This window comes from Lithobates pipiens, unplaced genomic scaffold (assembly GCF_037356315.1).
Source record: "Lithobates pipiens isolate NorthernLeopardFrog02 unplaced genomic scaffold, aLitPip1_a1.2 Scaffold_8, whole genome shotgun sequence".
Classification (NCBI taxonomy): Eukaryota; Metazoa; Chordata; class Amphibia; order Anura; family Ranidae; genus Lithobates; species Lithobates pipiens.
The window spans coordinates 315,529,753-315,547,759 of record NW_027507903.1 but is presented as its reverse complement, the minus strand read 5'-3'; positions in this window follow the sequence as shown (position 1 = coordinate 315,547,759).

The window sequence follows — 18,007 nt, the reverse complement described above, 5'->3', positions numbered from 1 at the left end:
TGGCACCAATCTCCTCTTTGCCCTCCGACAGGGACACCTGACCCATGTGCCCTGTTTGGCTCACATCCTTAACTTTGTGGTGCAGCAGTTCTTGGGCAGGTACCTGGGCTTACAGGATCTCCTGAGGCAGGCCAGGAAAGTCTATGTGCATTTCCGCCGGTCATATAATGCCACTGTGGCGGCTAGCTGACCTCCAAAAGGAATTTAACCTGCCCAGGAACCGCCTAATCTGTGACATGCCCACCAGGTGGAACTCAACGTTGGCCATGCTGCAGCAGTTGCACACACAGCAGAGGGCCATTAATGAGTACCTGTGCGACTATGGCACCAGGACAGAATCAGGGGAGCTTATTTTTTTTCCCACGCCATGATCAGGAATGCATGCACTGTCCGGTCACCATTTGAGGAGACCACGAGGATGGTAAGCAGTGACAGTGCATGCATCAGTGACACTGTCCCTCTTGTCCACCTGTTGAGCACACACTGTGTGGAATAATGGACAGGGCACTTGAGGCAGAACAGAGGGAGGAAGAGGAGGACTTCCTTACCTCTCAAGGCCCCCTTTATCCAGACAGTGTTCTTGCTGGCCTGCCGATCACACAGGAAGAGGATGAGGATGAGGAGGAGGAGGATTGTGTCAGCATTTAGGTGGAGCCTAGCACCCAGCATCAGCAGCAGTCTTCAAGGGATCATTTACAGTCTGAAGAAACCCATGGACTTGTACGTTCTTGGGAGGAGGTGGCTGCGGATCATGTCATCCTTAGTGACCCAGAGGACTCCGGACCGAATGCATCAGCAAACCTACGCTGCATGGCCTCTCTAATCCTGCAAAGCCTCGGAAGGATCCTCATATTCGTGGTATCAAGGAGAGGGATAATTACTGGCTGGCAACCCTCCTTGATCCACGTTACAAGGTTAAGGCTGTGGAACTTATCTTGCCATTGCAGAGGGAGCAGAGGATGAAACATCTTCGGGAGGCCTTACAAAAAGGTTTGTGCAACGCGTTTCCAGAGCCTGGGAGGTTAGAAATTCCTGGTCCTGGACAACATGTTGCTGAGGCTTCAGTCAGTCACAGAAGGAGCGGTGGAGAAGGTGGCCGTCTGACAATTTTTTAGTCCGCAGCCCCAAGGTATGATCAGTTCCAGCAACCATCGCCAGTGTCTGATTTACATGGTGCAGGAATACCTAGGGGCAAGATCAGACTTGGAAAACTTTTCCACCGAAAATCCTCTGGGTTCTTGAGGATGGATCACTGACCAGAGCTTGCACAGTATGCAATTGAGCTACTGGCCTGTCCTGCATCCAGCGTTCTTTCGGAATGCACATTCAGTGCTGCTGGAGGCTTTGTAACCAATCACAGGGTGCGCCTGTCCACTGAATCGGTCGATTGGCTGACCTTCATAAAAATTAATCAGTCTTGGATCACCAGCTACCAAGCACCTGATGCTGATGTAACCAAATATATATATTTTTTAATGTGAGATCCCTTCAAGACTGCCTATGCTGATGCTGAGTGACTATCCTGTTATGCTGAGTGACTATCCTCTTCCTCCTCATTTTTCATGCTGATACCTTGTAAGAAAACTTTTGGTTCTGGGCACCGCTACCAGTGCCTAAAGCCCAATTTTTCAGCCCTTGTATAACAGGACGTGTAATTACAATTTTGTGATGCAATACTTTGCAGCAGGGCTCATTCCTGCGCTCCAACTAGAGTATCTGTGAGGGGTTGCAGTATGGTGGCACCAGCACCAGTGCTTAAGGCCCAATTTTTCAGCCCCTGGTAAACAGGGGCATATAATTACAATTTTTGATGCAATACTTTGCAGCAGGGCTCATTCCTGCTCTCCAACTATAGTATCTCTGAAGAGTTGCAGTGTTGTGGCACCAGTTGCTAAGGCCCAATTTTTCTGCCCCTGTTCAACAGTGGCATGTAATTACAATTCTTGATCTAATATTTCACAGCAGGGCCCATTCCTGCGCCCACCAAGAGTAACTGTGAGGCCTTAAAGTGTTGTGGCAACACCACCACACCGTCCACCACCAAAGGCCCAATTTTATGAACCTGTTCAACAGGGGCATGTAATTACAATTCTTGATCTAATATTTCACAGCAAGACCCGTTCCTGTGCCCACCAAGAGTAACTGTGAGGCCTTGCAGTGTTGTGGCAACACCACCACACCATCCACCACCAAAGGCCCAGTTTTTCCGACCTTGTTCAACAGGGGCATGTAATTACAATTTGTGATCTAATATTTCACAGCAGGGCCTGTTCCTGCACCCACCAAGAGTAACTGTGAGGGCTTACAGTGTTGTGGCAACACCAACACCTAAGGCCCAAATTTCTGCAGAGTATATAGGGCAGGCCCCTATTTTCAAACATCCAACTTACAAATGACTCCTACTTTCAAACAGAAGGCGACAACAGGAAGTGAGAGGAAATCTACCCCTAGGAAGGGAAATTCTCTCCTGTAAGCCCTTGTACACACAGTCGGAGATTCCGTCGGAATGTTTCCTATCGGATCGTTTTGTCAGATATTCCGACTGTGTGTGCTCTGCATCGGACTGTTTCCGTCGGAATATCCGACGAACCAATTTTTCCAACTTACCGGTAAAATTTTCCGACAAAATGCTCCTATCGGACATACTCCGATCATGTGTAGCCTACTTCGTGCCACGCATGCTCAGATCAAATTCCTAGACTAAAGCTATTGGCTACTAGCCTGAACGTAGTCCCGTCGTAACGAAATAACGTCATCACGTTATGTACAATCGGATTTTCCGACAACTTAGTCCGACCGTGTGTATGCAACATCACTTCCGGACCTTTCCGGAATTAATCCGCCCGAAGTACTCTGACGGATTTGGTTGTCGGAATCTCCGACCGTGTGTACAAGGGCTTAGAATTCCTTGTTTCACTAAAAACCCCAAATTTTCTAAATCCAGTTGTCATTGGGACAGAAAATGAGGTGAAATCTTCTGAACAGGTGCAGAGACAGCAAAACAAAGGTTACAGGGGTGATACCCCTTCCCTATGTTTTCCAAAAAGCTTAAAAATAGACTTTTTGTCTGGAGCTACACTTTAACCACTTAAGGACCGCCGTATTGCCAATGTATGTCATTACAATGGCACAGGCAGGCACAAGCACGTACATGTACGTGCCTGCCTTCCAGCGGGTGGGGGGTCCGATCGGACCCCTCCCGCTGGATACGGCGGTACGGTTCGCTGCAGGAGCGATCCGAGATGAGGGGATGGCCGTTGGTTTCTCCTCTCGATCGCTCCTGGCCAATGAGAAGCTTCCTCCCACTGTCTATTGTATACGCAGGAAGGAGGAAGTGATGTCATTCTCCTCGGGGCGGTCTTTTTGACCGGACTACGAGGAGAAGACAGAAAGTAAGTGTGCACCAACACTACACTGACATGTAGGTACACACAGGCACACAAACCCCCCCCCCCCCCCCCCCCCGCCACAGTGTCACTGAATTGCAGTGATCATTTATTTACTGATCACTGCATTCAGTGTCAGTTGTAAAAGTAAAAACTGTCAGGGCAGTTAGTGTTAGGTCCAGGGTAGCCCCCTACCACCCCCCAATAAAGGTTTAACCCCCTGATTGCCCCTAGAGTTAACCCTTTCACCCCCTTTTGCCAGTGTCACTAAGCGATCATTTTTCTGATCGCTGCATTAGTGTCACTGGTGTCGCTAGGTAGCTAGTTATTTTTTTAGGTTCACCGCCAGGTTTTTATAGCGCTAGGTACCCCGATATACTATCCAATAATGGTTTTAACCCCCTGATTGCCCCTAGTTAACCCTTTCACCCCCTTTTGCCAGTGTCACTAAGCTATCATTTTTCTGATCGCTGCATTAGTGTCACTAGTGTCGCTAGGTAGCTAGTTATTTTTTTAGGATCACCGCCAAGTTTTTATATCGCTAGGTACCCCGATATACTACCCAATAATGGTTTTAACCCCCTGATTGCCCCTAGTTAACCCTTTCACCCCCTTTTGCCAGTGTCACTAAGCGATCATTTTTCTGATCGCTGCATTAGTGTCGCTAGGTAGCTAGTTTTTTTTTAGGTTCCCCGCCAGGTTTTTATAGCGCTAGGTACCCCCATATACTACCCAATAATGGTTTTAACCCCCTGATTGCCCCTAGTTAACCCTTTCACCGCCTTTTGCCAGTGTCACTAAGCAATCGTTTTTCTGATCGCTGCATTAGTGTCACTAGTGCCGCTAGGTAGCTAGTTATTTTTTTAGGTTCACCGCCAGGTTTTTATAGCGCTAGGTACCCCGATATACTACCCAATAATGGTTTTAACCCCCTGATTGCCCCTAGTTAACCCTTTCACCCCCTTTTGCCAGTGTCACTAAGCGATCATTTTTCTGATCGCTGCATTAGTGTCACTAGTGTCGCTAGGTAGATAGTTATTTTTTTAGGTTCACCGCCAGGTTTTTATAGTGCTAGGTACCCCCATATACTACCCAATAATGGTTTTAACCCCCTGATTGCCCCTAGTTAACCCTTTCACCAGCCATCACAGTATAAGTGTCACTGGTGACGCTGGTTAGCCAGTTAGTTATTTAGGTTCCCCGTCAGGTTTTTATATAGCGCCAGGGACCCCCATATACTACCTAATAAAAGTTTGAACCCCCTGATTGCCCCTAGTTAACCTTTTCACCAGTGATCACCGTATGTGTTACGGGTGACTCTGGTTAGTTTGCTTTTTATAGCATCAGGGCACCCACCATTTATTACCCAATAAAGGTTTAACCCCCTGATCACCCGGCGGGTGATATCAATTAGGTTTTAGGGTCAGGGTCTGCGTCGCCCCAGGCAGCGCTAGGTTAGTGCCAGTACCGCTAACACCCACACGCAAAGCATAAACCTCCCGTAGTGGTATAGAATCTGAACAGATCAATATCTGATCTGATCAGATCTATACTAGCGTCCCCAGCAGTTTAGGGTTCCAAAAAAACGCATTGTTAGCAGGATCAGCCCAGATACCTGCTGGCACCTGCGTTTTGCCCCTCCGCCCAGCCCACCCAAGTGCAGTATCGATCGATCACTGTCACTTACAAAACACTAAACACATAACTGAAGCGATCGCAGAGTCAGGCCTGATCACTGCGATCGCTAACCGTTTTTTTGGTAGCATTTTATATTTAAATCCGGAAGGCAGTGCTTGGTTTTCGGGGTCCCGTACGTGGCTAGGCTCCCAAAAAGTCCCCCACATGTGGTATCCCCATACTCGGGAGAAGAAGCAGAATTTATTTTGGGGTGTAATTTGACTTATGCGCATAGCATGTGTGAGCAATATATCATTTAGTGACAACTTTGTGCAAAAAAAAATAAACATTGTAAAATTCCTGCAACTTGTGGCAAAATATAAAATATTTCATGGACTCAACATGCCTCTCAGTAAATAGCTTGGGGTGTCTACTTTCCAAAATGGGGTCATTTGGGGGGGTTTTGTGCTATTTTGGCATTTTATGGCCTTCGAAACTGTGATAGGTAGTGAGGAGTGAAATCAAAAATTTGCACCCTAAAGCCCCGTACACACTATCAGATTGTCTGCTGAGTTTTTCCTTCAGATTTACCAAAACCATGTAGTAGAAAGGCCTGCCTGATTGCATACACATTGAAACTCCTGAGGTTTGACCTCATATTATATGGTTTTGGTAAATCTGAAGGAAAAACTCAGCAGACAATCTGATAGTGTGTACGGAGCTTTAGAAACCCTGAAGGCAGTGATTGGTTTTCGGGGTGCCGTACGCAGCTAGACTCCCAAAAAGTCCCACATATGTGGTATCCTCATACTCAGGAGAAGCAGCAGAATATATTTTGGGGTACAATTCCACATATAACTATGGCATGTGTGAGCAATATATCATTTAGTGACAACTTTTTGTAAACTTTTTTTTTTGTGTCATTATTCAATCACTTGGGACAAAAAAAAAAAAATTCAATGGGCTCAACATGCCTCTCCACAACTTCCTTGGGGTGTCTTCTTTCCAAAATGGGGTCATTTGGGGGGGTTTTGTGTTATTTTGGCATTTTATGGCCTTCGAAACTGTGATAGGTAGTGAGGAGTCAAATCAAAAATTTGCACCCTTCGAAATCCTGAAGGCAGTAATTGGTTTTCGGGGTGCTGTACGCGGCTAGACTCCCAAAAAGTCCCACATATGTGGTATCCCCGTACTCAGGAGAAGCAGCAGAATCTATTTTGGGGTGCAATTCCACATATAACTATGGCATGTGTGAGCAATATATCATTTAGTGACAACTTTTTGTAAACTTTTTTTTTTTTGTGTCATTATTCAATCACTTGGGACAAAAAAAATATATTCAATGGGCTCAATATGCCTCTCCACAACTTCCTTGGGGTGTCTACTTTCCAAAATGGGGTCATTTGGGGGGGGGGGGGTTGTACTGCCCTGCCATTTTAGCACCTCAAGAAATGAAATGGGCAGTCGTAAATTAAAAGCTGTGTAAATTCCAGAAAATGTACTCTAGTTTGTAGACGCTATAACTTTTGCGCAAACCAATAAATATACGCTTATTGACATTTTTTTTTACTAAAGACATGTGGCTGAATAAATTTTGCCCTAAATGTATGACTAAAATTTAGTTTATTCGATTTTTCTTATAACAAAAAGTAGAAAATATAATTTTTTCTCAAAATTTTCGGTCTTTTTACATTTATATCACAAAAATAAAAATCGCAGAGGCAATCAAATACCATCAAAAGAAAGCTCTATTTGTGGGAAGAAAAGGACGCAAATTTCGTTTGGGTGCAATATTGCATGACCGCGCAATTACCAGTTAAAGCAGCGCAGTGCGAAATTGTAAAAAGACCTCTGGTCCTTAGGGTGTTTATTGGTCCGGGGCTGAAGTGGTTAAAAATGTACCAGTTCAAAATTACAAACAGATTCTACTTAAGAACAAACCTACAGTCCCTGTCTTGTTTGGACTGCCTGTATACTGCTGTTCAGAGTATATAGGGCCTGGGGGCCCCACGCCTTTCCTTTTTTTTATTTAGGTGCAGGGTTCCCCTTAATATCCATACAAGACCCAAATAGGCTGGTAATGGGCTGGGGAGGGGGGGGGGGGTACCCATGCCTTTTTTATCAATGGCTTTCATCCATATTGCCGGGACCAGACATTACATTAAAGCCGCAAGCAATTTTAAATTACTTTTATTCCTTTAGAAATGTAATTTTGTGCAGGGACAGTTCTAAACACGTGCCACTTTACAGGCATACTATAGACACCCCCCAGGCACGATGTTTAAAGGATTATTTCACTTCAGTTTTTAAAACTTTTTTTTGCATTAATATATGTACCCTGGGGCAGGACCCGGGTCCCCAAACCTTTTTTAGGACAATAACTTGCATATTAGCCTTTAAAATTCACACTTTTGATTTCTCATGTTCGAGTCCCATAGACTTTAACGGGGTTCAAAAGTTTGCGCAAACTATCGGTCCATTCGCAAGTTCTGGTGCGAACCGAACCGGGGGATGTTCGGCTCATCCCTACTCAGGAGAGGAAAAGGCAGTCTTCTCCTTGGCTGATTCAGTTAGCGGTATTTGCCAATAGCCTTTCGTTAGGTCTAGGGTTATTATGTAGCGAGCCTGTCCCAACCTGTCTACAAGTTCGTTTTGATTTCTTTTGTGACTGCATCTCGCCTGGCCCCTGGGATTCTATATGGCTTTACATTTACCTGAACCCCTGGTTCCGTCATTATGTCATGCTGGATCACCTTGGTCAGTCCGGGTAAGGGGGAGAAAAAGTCTCTATTTTTGTGCACAAACGCCCTAACATCACTTTGTTGTACCACAGACAGGGAATCCGTTATGGGGACGCCAAGTGTCACCAGTACCCATTCTGTTGGAGGGGGAAAGTGGCCAGTAAAGTCTCTCTGTCCTTCCAGGGCTTTAAGAGATTCACATGATAAATTTGGTGTGGTTTCCTTTTCCCTGGCTGGTAGACTTTGTGGTTTACCTCCCACCCTTTCAACAACCTCAAAGGGACCCTGCCACTTGGCTAGGAACTTACTTGCCACCGTGGGAACCAGTACCAACACTCTGTACCGGGGGCTGAAGGTATGGACCTTGGCATCCGAATCATAGACCCTCCTCTGGGCCTCCGGGGCTCGCTCCATATGTTCTCGCACCAGGGGCAAGACAGCTGCGATTCGATCCTAAATCAAGGAGACATGCTCTATGATGCTTCTACAGTGGTGTGAAAAAGTGTTTGCCCCCTTCCTCATTTCCTGTTCCTTTGCATGTTTGTCACACTTAAGTGTTTCGGAACATCAAACCAATTTAAACAATAGTCAAGGACAACACAAGTAAACACAAAATGCAATTTGTAAATGAAGGTGTTTATTATTAAAGGTGAAAAAAAATCCAAACCATCATGGCCCTGTGTGAAAAAGTGATTGCCCCCTAAACCTAATAACTGGTTGAGCCACCCTTAGCAGCAACAACTGCAACCAAGCGTTTGCGATAACGTGCAATGAGGCTTTTACAGCGTCCTGGAGGAATTTTGGCCCACTCATCTTTGCAGAATTGTCCTAATTCAGTTACATTAGAGGGTTTTCGAGCATGAACGGCCTTTTTAAGGTCATACCACAACATCTCAATAGGAGTCTTCATTTTGTTTTTCTTCAGCCATTCGGTGGTGGACTTGCTGGTGTGTTTAGGATTATTGTCCTGCTGCAGAACCCAAGTTTGTTTCAGCTTGAGTTCACGAACAGATGGTCGGACATTCTCCTTCAGGATCTCTTGGTAGACAGCAGAATTCATAGTTCCTTTTATCACGGCAAGTCTTCCAGGTCCTGAAGCAGCAAAACAGCCCCAGACCATCACACTACCACCACCATATTTTACTGTTGGTATAATGTTCTTTTTATGAAATGCAGTGTTCCTTCTACGCCAGATATACTTGGACACACACCTTCCAAAGAGTTCCACTTTTGTCTCATCGGTCCACAGAATGTTGTCCCAAAAGTCTTGGGGATCATCAAGATGTGTTGTGGAGAAATTGAGACGAGCTTTGATGTTCTTTTTGCTCAGCAGTGGTTTTCTCGTTGGAACTCTGCCATGCAGGCCATTTTTGCCCAGTCTTTTCCTGATGGTGGAGGCATGAACGCTGACCTTAACTGAGGCAAGTGAGGCCTGCAGTTCCTTGGACGTTGTTGTGGGGTCTTTTGTGACCTCTTGGATGAGTCGTCGCTGCGCTCTTGGGGTAATTTTGGGCAGCCGGCCACTCCTGGGAAGGTTCACCACTGTTCCATGTCTTCGCCATTTGTGGATAATGGCTCTCACTGTGGTTCGCTGGATTCCCAAAGCTTTGGAAATGGCTTTATAACCCTTTCCAGACTGATAGATCTCAATTACTTTCTTTCTCAATTGTTCCTGAATTTCTTTGGGTCTCGGCATGATGTGTAGCTTTTAAGGATCTTCTGGTGGACCTTACTGTGTCAAGCAGCTCCTATTTAAGTGATGCCTTGATTGTGAACAGGTGTGGCAATAATCAGGCCTGGGTGTGGCTAGAGAAATTGAACTCAGGTGTGGACAACCACAGTTATAGTATGTTTTAACAAGGGGGGCAATCACTTTTTCACACAGGGCCATGATGGTTTGGATTTTTTTTCACCTTTAATAATAAACACCTTCATTTACAAATTGCATTTTGTGTTTACTTGTGTTGTCCTTGACTATTGTTTAAATTGGTTTGATGTTCCGAAACACTTAAGTGTGACAAACATGCAAAGGAACAGGAAATGAGGAAGGGGGCAAACACTTTTTCACACCACTGTATATGGGGTGGCCTCTCCTTCCCATGTTTCTTTGGTGACATCTAGCAGCCCCCTGGGATGTCTACCATACAAAAGCTCAAAGGAGGAATAGCCTGTGGATACCTGCGGAACCTCATGTATGGCAAACATGAGATATGGTAGCAAAAAATCCCAGTTTCTCCCATCTTTGTCGACCACATTTTTCAGCATACTTTTCAAAGTTTTATTAAATCTTTCAACCAGACCATCCGTTTGGGGGTGGTAGACAGAGGTACGGAGATGGGAGATTTTGTATAATCTACACAGTTCCTTGGTAACCCTGGACATAAATGGGGTACCCTGATCAATTAAGATCTCTTTTGGGATCCCCACTCGACTAAACTCCTGGACCAACTCCTTGGCGATAACCTTGGCGGAGGTGTTGCCCAAGGGTATGGCCTTGGATAGCACGTTGCATAGTCCAGGATCACCAGAATATGCTGGTGACCCCGGGCAGATTTCACAACTGGCCCCACCAGGTCCATGCCAATCCTCTCAAAGGGGACCTCGATTATTGGTAGAGGGACAAGGGGGCGGCGATAATGGGGCAACGGCGCTGACATTTGGCACTCAAGGCACAATTCGCAGTACTCCTTGACATCTGCATACACCCCAGGCCAGAAAAATCTCTGGGTGATTCTCTCCCTGTTTTTTTCAATACTGAGATGTCCCACTCATTACATGACCATGGGCCAGGTCTAGCACCACCCTGTGGAAGGGTTTGGGAACCAGTAGCTGTTCTATCTCGTCCTCTCCACATTTTACCACTTGATACAATAAATTGTTTTTAATGGCCATGTAGGGGAAAGACACCCCCCATTTAGGATCTACAGGTTCCCCATCCAACATCTTAACATTTTCCCTGACTCTCATGAGGATGGCATCTCGCAGTTGCTCGGTACAGAAATCCTCTCTCCTGACCTCTAAGTCGGGTACCACATTCTGGCTACTCTCATTGTCAGGGTCAGAGGTATTCTCCTGTTTGTTACCCTTGGGCTGGGAGCTAACTCCCAGGTACTCTGGCTCCCCAGCCATGACAGGGAAATTAAGAGGATCTCCAGCTTCCTTGATCCCACCAACAGCACCCCCTTCCTTTTGGCAAAAAGGGTCTGGTGAGAGTTCCCGTGCTTCCCCAGCAGGGGGAGCTCTATCTACCAGCCTCCCTTTGCTCTCCCATAAAATTCCCAAAATGGGTAAAATCTCTCCCCACTAAAGCTTCATGAAGCAGTGAAGGTACCACCCACACTGAATGTGTTACACTGCCCCAGGTGGTATCAACCTCAACCACTGCTGTCTGGTAGTCTCGAGTGTCCCCACGGATGCAAATTACCCCAATAGTAGAGGGGTATAGTTTTGTGGGGTTCACGCAATCATTCCTGACTAGGGTCACCACACTACCAGAGCCTAGCAAGGCTGTGAGTGGCTTTCCATCCACTGAAATAACACACATCTGTTTTTCAATGCGAGTTAACTTTACAACTACTTTAATCACTATATACAGTACATATATACGGCGGCAAGGTGGCTCTCCTGCGCAGGATCACGTACCTAGTACATGATCCATGCACCGGGCTAGGGAGTGCACCCTGGCTGTTCTGCGATTGGCTGCAACATGAACCAATCAGCAGGTGCCAGCCACTGTTTGGTCGCCAGCACCAGACAAACGGCTCTGGAGTTTACAGAAGAGAGCCCTGTGTAGGTAAAGAAACACAGTGCTCTCTTCTGACAGCAGGGTAAAAACAGCTCACACAATACACAGTAAAACATGTGGGCCACACATTTGTTTTCAGGTGTTTTAGCACTAGAAATAGCACCTCTAATGCGCCTGAAAACCGCCGCCAATTCTCTGTAATGGGTGCTTTCACACTGGGGCGGTGCGCTGGCGGGACGTTCATAAAAATCCTGCAAGCAGCATCTTTGGGGCAGGTTGAGAGCATATTTCTAGCACTGATCACTGTATTGGTATTACTGGTTCCCAAAAAAAGTGTCAAAAGTGTCAGTTAGGTGTTCGATTTGTGCGCCGCAAAATTGCAGTCCTGCTATAAGTCGCTGATCGCCGCCATTACTACTAAAAAAAATAAGTAAATAAAAATTACATAAATATAGCCTATAGTTTTTTGTACGCGATAACTTTTGCGCAATCCAATCAATATATGCTTCTTGGTATTTATTTCTTTTTTCAAAAATATGTAGCAGAATACATTTTGGCCTAAATTGATGAAGAAATTAGATTTTGAATTTTTTTTTATTGAATGTGTTTTGTAGCAGAAAGTATAAAAAAAGTCTTTATTTTTAACCACTTACCGACTGCTGTCAGAAAATATACGTCGTCAAAATGGCACGCTGAACAAAGTAACATATCCATACATTACTTTGAAACTTCTGCCGTGTGAGCATGCTTGCCGCGAGCTCCGTGACCATGCCCATGGGACATGCGGACTCCATCGCCATGGGGATACCCGTGATCATGTCACGGAGCTAAAGAATGGGGAGATGCCGATGTAAACAGCATCTCCCCATTCTGTGTAATGACAGGACACTGATCGTCTGCTCCCTGTCATCGGGAACAGCGATCAGTGTGATGTCACACACAGCCCATCCCCCAGTCAGTTAGAAACACTCCCCTAGGACACACTTAACCCCTCCCCGAGTGGTTAACCCCTTCACTGCCAGTGACATTTTTACAGTAATCAATGCAATTTAATAGCATTGGTCGCTGTATTAATACCAATGGTCCCAAAAATGTGTCAAAATTGTCCGATGTGTCCGCAATATGTTGCAGTCACGATAAAAATCGCTGATCGCCGCCATTACTAGTAAAAAAAATATATTAATTAAAATGCCATAAAATGATCCCGTATTTTGTAGACGCTATAACTTTTGCGCAAACCAATCAATAAACATGTATTGCGATTTTTTTTTAATCAAAAATATGTAGAAGAATACATATTGGCCTAAACTGAGGAAAAAAAATGTTTTAAATATTTTTGGGGATATTTATTATAGCAAAAAGTAAAAAATAATGTGATTTTTTCAAAATTGGCACTTTGTTGTTTATAGCGCAAAAAATAAAAACCGCAGAGGTGTTTAAATACCAAAAGAAAGCTCTATTTGTGGGAAAAAAAGGACGTCAATTTTGTTTGGGATTCGCACGACTGTGCAATTGTCAGTTAAAGCAACGCAGTGCCGAATCGCAAAAAGTGCTCTGGTAAGTAAATTGTCTGTCTTTTTTTGTTTATAGCACAAAAAATAAAAAAAGTGATCAAATACCACCAAAAGAAAGCTCTATTTGTGGGAAGAAAATGGACATATATTTTATTTGGGTACAGTGTCACATGATCGTGCAATTGTCAGTTAAAGTAACGCAGTGCCATATCACAAAAAAGGGCCTGGTCATGAAGGGAGGTAAATCTTCCGGAGGTCAAATGGTTAAACCCAAAGACCACTGCTCCAGATTTCACCTGCATACCAAACCTAAGTTCTGATGAAAGGGGACTTATGTATAACCTCTTTAAACTCTGTAAATAAATGCATTGACCATCATTTTTTGACAGACTCCTTGTGTGGAATATAACATTATATCTAGACTGATCTCTATGGCTTGGCACTCTCATCCTTTCACTTTACTAGCATTAGGGAGTTGGCACATATTACCAATCATCTGATTTATTCAGAACCTTCATCAATTTCAGAGTCCAGTGCTCTACCACTCCAATGCCCCGTACACACGATCGGAAATTCCATCAGCAAAAGTCTGATATGAGCTTTTGGTCGGAAATTCTGACCGTGTGTATGCTCCATCGGACTTTTGCTGGCGGAATTCCTGCCAGAAAAACATTGAGAGCAGGTTCTCAATTTTTCGGTTGGAAAAAGTTCAGATTGGAAATTCTGATTGTCTGTACCAATTCCGATGCGCAAAATTCCTATGCATGCTTGGAAACAATTCGATGCTTGCACTGAAGCATTGAACTTCATTTTCTCTGCTCGTCGTAGTGTTGTACGTCACAATAAAAGTTTTTTCCGACAGAAAATCCACTTGTCTGTACGGGGCATCAGCTTTGAAGTTTAATAGTCTTTTTTTTTTTTTTTTAAACATGACTTTTTTAAATAACATTTTAACCATTAAGGCTAAAAAGAATGAGACTTGAACTTCATATTAACCAACCCAGGAGCATGAATTAGTACAATTCTCAAGCTGTAAATCTAAGCAACTGTATACATTTTATAGAACCAGAACACTCTATATGTTTTTCTTTTCACTGATCTTGCCAAATTGGTACCACACATTTTTTACAACTCCAGGTGCGGAATATTGCAGGCAAGTGTAAGAACTTCTACCAGCTATTTATAGTTGTTTTTTTTCCCCCATTGTAGAACTTCACCACCATTTCCTGCCCAAGGGACACAACTGAAAATGTAAAGACATCTCCACAACTGGTCATAGTAACCTGACTGCTTTTTTTTAATGGCAAGGCCTGGTAAAAAATTACATTGTTACCAATGTTATTAATGGGGAAAAAAATATAAGGCTGGAATTGTTTCCTTGAAAATAAAAGCAACATTAATTCTAATCCATCTCAACTCTATTAAAAAGACTTACATCACTATACCATACCGACTTTATTTCAGGAAAAATAAAATGATTATTGATATCAGGATAATAAACAAATTGAAGTCCAGTGACTCAGACAGGATATGTGCTGTCGTGAGCAAGTGGCAGACAATGGCTTGGATGGAATTTTGTGTCAGCATACTACAGACAACAAAGACCTCTCATCGCCTTACTTGTCATTTTCTGAGCATCCAATGAGTCAAGAGGAACCTATAGGTTTAGCTGTCATAGGCTGACTTTCTACCTTTTATTATCTTTATTCTTACAAACCAACACAGAAAACAGGCTCAGCTAAGAGCTGTGACTAATTATAGGGTTATTGAAAATGCTTATGTTGTCACTCTAATTAATGCTGGTAAAGAGTGTCAGCAAACAAGTATTGCAGAAAAGATTAGAAACAGACCACGTTATTACACTTCATTTGTATACCCTGTAATCCTTCCAAGTATTTTCTTAGCTCTTATGAACCTTCCTGATTGTTCTGTAAATGTAAAACTTTGACACTGATTAGCCTTGCAAACCACAAGGAGTTTCCCATCTTTGAGGAAGGCAGTGATGTCACTTCCTGAAGCTGACAAACCAGTGCGTTATTTACAATTGCTGGCTCCAGTGGTTGTCTGTTGCCTTACTGACAAAATAAAAGAGACAAAAAAACACATGCTTTAAAAGAAAGCAAATGAGAAGGTTTAGATGGAAGGAAACATTGGGTGCCCATCTTTAATCTGCATTCAACTCATCCTGACATATTCTACTACAACTAATGCTGCATAAAAATAAATGTTGCCACTAAATTACCATGATAACATTATTTTAGTGTTTTTGGTAATGTTAAAAAATAAAATCATTTTAGATAAAATTAGTACTAAAAAGGCTAGTAGATGTTCTGTGAACCCAGTAGTTTTTTTAGGCTTTCAATAAATGCACAGCTCATATAACAAATATTTAGAATATAATTAAATGATGGAGGGAATGGCATTATTAGGTCAGCCATGCTCTCTGCATGATTGAGGTCCAGCATTGGAGAAGAGCCAAAGAGGAAGACTTCGCATGACCAGCCTAAAGTCTTCTATGAATGGTAATCATAAAAAATAAATGCTGGTGGTAGGTGTGGGGATATTCAGGGAGAAAAGGGAATACTGGGTGATGGGGAGGCGGGAGAGTGGAATTAGGCTTTAAAATATATACCGTGGTTTATTAAAGTAAATTTGTACAGTTGTACCTGTATTCTTGGCTGAGTCTAGCTTTAATGCTTCCAGAATCACTGACCTTGGAACAAGAAAGCTGAAATGAAAGCCAGAATAAAATTAGAACTACTGACCCGTTTACTTGCTCTGGGACAGCATCTCAGAAAATACTGATCTTAGATCGACAAAATAAAAGCTGGGAACTCTGCATTCTCAGTCAGAAATGGTAGCCTGCATATTGTTTCAATGAAGGTTTCCTTTAATAAGCCTCTCCCAAGTGCTAATAACACTTCACCCATGTGTTTCTTTGTGTGTACTGTGCTTTGAGTATGGAGGGTTATCAACATCTTGGCATTTTCACACTATTATACAGTATGTATTATGTATCAAACACCAAGCTGACCCTTGCTGTTAACATTTTCATCCAGCACGTAAGCGATCAAAGTATTAATATAGTGGTAAAAGAAATATCTTAATTCTATAGTACACAATACTGGCTGGATATTTATAGACTCTGGGTTATAGGCTGGTAGTTTCAGGTGATTGGACACTGGCAAAGCTTTGCTGGACATGCCTCCTGGGCATACCCCTATAACCCTACCCCACTGTGTGAGACCTACGTTTTCTGCTAGTGCTTTTAGGTGATGGACCCTTACCCTTACCCAGAAATACAAGCAGTTCACCTGGATCATTGCAACCCCGGTAACACTTTGTGAGCCATACCTGGACCCCATCCTGTGGGGATGGCCTCTATTGATTGCTTTAAGCATTGGATCCTGCTTAGGCAGTGTGTAGTTAGCCACAAGGTGCTATACAGGTCCAGTAACAGACCAGCATTGTCTATTCCTTTGGAAGAGCCCTCTGGGGTTAAAATGGGCAAAGCCTGGACCCCGATTAGGGACCAGCAACTCATGCTTGACTGTTACTGTAACCTTATTTTTACAGGTTTCCTGAATAGTATGCATTCTACTTTAAAATCAGGGAACCAGGAACTATTTTTAAGAAATATTCCACCATTCACATTATAGTTTCAGGTAGTTGACCAGGTGTGGTATCTAACAAGTCACATATTACCACCACTTCCACCTAGAGCCCTTTCTAAGGTACCCAGACACTTCCTACCACTCTTTTGCCACCAGGACTTTGTTACAGGATGGTCGACACCTGGGTTGCTGTGCACTCCTTCACAGACATTCTTACCCCATTTCTGAACCCTGCTCCATGAATGTGCCACAAAATACCCTCATCAATAGCAATGGTGGAAACCAGGTGCAAGGGAACCATTGCAAAAGTTCAGGCAAACATTTGCTCTGCTGAAGGCCTGAAAAACACTCCCTTGCACCAGAGCAAGACCCTATTTTAACACCAGTCTCTGCATTTTAATCTCGCTCTATTTCAGGCATGCAACAAGCAGCCTATCTGACCAAGGAGGATTTTTCTGCAACCATGTGAGACTTTCTTGGACAATTAATGAAGTTAATACAGGCATCACTATTTATAGCACAAAAGTGACAAACTCCGTGCCCACTCCCACCATCTCTGCCTGAAATGCCTTCCCTAGAGGACACAAACATTGAGGGGAATGAAGAGGACCCAGAGGTAGTGTTAAAGTGGCCAAAGAAAAATTTTCACCCCCAGCCTTTCATGCACCTGTTGTTATGGCTTTACCCAAAATACTTTCCAATGTTGATATGCCCACTGCAGCTGTATGCTGAAGCCTTGGCATTGTTGCATGCAATTCTCCTCTGTCTTTTCATACCCCCTTGAATACCCTTAAGGGACAGATTTTGGCTTTGTCCATTTTGTTCCTGGCTTCTGGCTTAATTTTCTTAACAAAGTCATCTTTGTACCAAGAATCAGCCTTACAGCATTTATGTTATTGTATTATTCAGTGCTTGACTTGTAAATATTACAGAACTGGCCAGTTTTTTGAGAATGGATATAATTTGGGTTTTTGATTCTTTCACCATTGTTACATAAACAGTTCTGTTTCAATGGGCCTTAATAAATGAGATATGAAGCTAGTGGGGTTACTTTTCATTGACACCCTGGAGCACCCTACTGAGCAAGTGAACTGGATAGAATAAATTAAGAAAATAAATACATTTAATCAATAAAATTATGAAAAAAATTAATCTAACAGCTTCCTCCATCCATGCTATACAGCACAGATAGTCAAATTCCCACTATGCCTATAGTCGCAGGAGCTATCAGACTAACCAGGTAGCGGTTGCACCTGATTGTTGTTCAGCCAAAAATGTTTTATCTGGCTACTTCAATATTTAGTGGAAGAAAGTCAGGCAGGAAAGAGCCAACAGGTTGGAATTTGACTGATTTATTGTGAACTGGCCAAAATTCGTATATGTTTTATTG